The sequence below is a fragment of the Cyprinus carpio genome, unplaced genomic scaffold, assembly GCF_018340385.1.
Source record: "Cyprinus carpio isolate SPL01 unplaced genomic scaffold, ASM1834038v1 S000006694, whole genome shotgun sequence".
Lineage (NCBI taxonomy): Eukaryota > Metazoa > Chordata > Actinopteri > Cypriniformes > Cyprinidae > Cyprinus > Cyprinus carpio.
The window spans coordinates 1,188,663-1,191,405 of record NW_024879306.1 but is presented as its reverse complement, the minus strand read 5'-3'; the positions used below and the strand labels follow the sequence as shown (position 1 = coordinate 1,191,405).

Below are 2,743 nucleotides of genomic sequence, written 5' to 3'. Positions count from 1 at the left end.
AATAAAATCTCAATCCTTAAGGACTGAAAAAAAAAAAAAAAAAAAAAAAAAAAAAAAATCACAATAGGATCTCACCATTTCCCCCAAATTGAGGCTATGGCTTCAGTTATTGGAGTATGAGGAAATAAAGCCATCAGAAGAGGTGGGCACAAATTCCCTGGAGGTCTGGAAACCACTGAACACAATGTTGATGGGCCTGGTTAGTTCAGCACCAGCTTCCTGGAGGGCTCAATGAGAGAGACTTCATGGTACCTGGAGTGAAGGGGGGGAAAAAAAGTTAGCCATTTGCTAACCAAGCTATTTAGCATGGAGAGCAAGTTGAACTTACTTTGAGCCCTTGGTACTTCTCCACTACCAACGCCTGCTGTGTGTGCTGAGCAGCACCGAGGTAGGGTCTGATGTAGATCCTGAATGCACGGCACATAAGATCCTCCAGAGTGTAGCCCAGTCATCTCAACACATTCCTTTGACTGCAAGAGACAGAGTTATGAGGAAAAAGCGAAATATCCAAGTGAACCCTATAAAACACCAATTTGATGCTGAAAACACTGATCATCCCTTGGCCATTCTAATTAAGACAGCATAATGTACACATAACGGCCAGTATCCTAGTTTTTGCACAAGCTGATCGTGCAAACTTACCCATGATCCACCTGCAATTGTATGGTTGGCCAGAATGAAAGCTGCAGCAGCAGTGAGATGGGAGGTATTTCAGGGGAAGGGGTCCTCTATCAGGCTCAACCCAACAAAAAAACTAAAGAAAAAAAAAAAAAATTTTAAAAAAAGGTTTAAATTTAATAAAAGTAAAAACACACAATGCAACTCTGAACTGCAGGAAACATTGATCACATCGTGATAAGCTCTCTTACTTTGCTGCTCACAGGCTGGTGCAAGAAATACTGGGTGAGGAACTGATTGATTGTTGGAGCAGCAAGATCAAACGAGAGAACCGTCAGCACCAGATGCTCCATTCTCAACACTTGTTTTTTTGTGTAGGTGTCGTCAGTGATGTAAACAAATTCTGCTACCTCCGGGGGGTAGATCTCCTCAAACTTCCTACAGTCAAGCAGAGAAGTGTGAGCATGGAGAACAAGTGCAGCCTGAGGGCTCTAATGCAAAGATACTTACGAAGCCAGAAGCATAGCAGCTGTGCCCACCAGCTGTAGTTTTCCTCTCAGGACAGACATGGAAGCAAAAAAGCGATCGATGTAGTTCACAGCCAGGTTACAGGGTCTCATTCTGGAGCTTGTACTCCTCTCCACCTCCACCAACCAGTCCCACCAGAATGGCTCGCATGCTGTTTGTGATGTCGGGCTGTTTCTTCATGTAACCAGACTTTTGGTTTTGACTGACCTACATGATTAAATAAGTAGTCATGAAGTAGGGAGAACACGCATCATTAAAAGAGGAGTTTAAAATGGAGAACTTAACACGTTTAAACATCCTCACCTCCATTTCCGCAAGTGTTGCGTGTATTTCTGCTGCATAATCTCGGAGACTTCATTGACATTTGTGGGCCTCATCTCTCACTATCAACTTATTGACTATCCATAGGAGAAAACTATATATTAAAAAAAGTTGTACAAGGTTGTATTTCAGGTTTTCTATAAAGTGCAACAGAAGACAGTATGGGCATTGCCCATTTAACACTTAAGTCGTTTTTCTTACCAAAACTGGCCCTATCCACTGGAAGAGACGATAGTGGCGAGTGGCTGCCTTAGGCGGGTCACGGTGGGATTTAGTGTGAGAGGGGAGAGCAATCCATGGTTGCTCTTTGGGTACATGTTTTCTTAGAGCATGCACCGTCAGGCTATCCACATGGATCTGAAAAAGCAGGTGGCCTGGTGGAGGGCTTTCTCTCCAAAAATCTGCCATGTTCTTCAGGGACTTGCATGCGATTATTTGGGGCCCAGAGACCTGAAAAAAAAAAAAAAAAAAAACAACAAAAAAAACTGGATTAGAGTGGCTGGGGGGAAAACACATCCTATACAGTACATAAGGTACTTACAAAGCCCTTCGCAAGGTCGCAGTAGCTTCATTATGTAGCAGGTCAATTAGACCCATTTCAACTGAGTGGTTGGAAATACTGGTTGTGTGTGGTGTATTTTTTTATTGAAATGGACTAATTTAAGGTCACAAAAACATGTCAAAGTATCTCTCTAACACCCTCTTTGATGTGGAATATGCATAAAATTTATAATACAATTCTGATGTCAGAGTCAGTTCGACCACTTATTAAAGGCAGCAGCACAGACCTGAAATAAAATTCATTTTAGTTTTTAGTTTCTCAACTATACTCAGAAAGTAATCACATTTTATGCTTTCACTTCACATGCGTTGTCTGAAGAAACTTCACTGAAAGAGCAAGTTCAGTCCATACATGTTTATTTCACTGGGAATTTAACCCACAGTCTTGCTGTGTCATGAGAAACTGTTTTGAGCTTTAGGAAAGCACACAAGTCTGCTTTTTAATAAACATGTTTTGCTCTTAGATAGGGGATACTACTTCACCCCCTCAAAATGATAATGGTCTCATCACTTACCCCCCTGTCATTCCAAACCTGTAAAAGCTTAATTTGTCTTCAGAACACAATTTAAGATATTTTGGATGAAAACCGGGAGGCTTGTGACTGTCCCATTGACTGCCAAGTAACTTACACTGTCAAGGTCCAGAAAAGTATGAAAGACATCGTCAGAATACTCCATCTGCCATCAGTGGATCAATCTGAATTTTACAAAGCGA

The 2,743-nt window shown here is 41.6% G+C and overlaps 1 pseudogene; it reads right to left on the bottom strand.

The window, feature by feature from the left end:
* Positions 1-200: 200 nt before the first annotated feature.
* LOC122144475 lies at positions 201-2,064 on the bottom strand (annotated as a pseudogene).
* Positions 2,065-2,743: the final 679 nt, after the last annotated feature.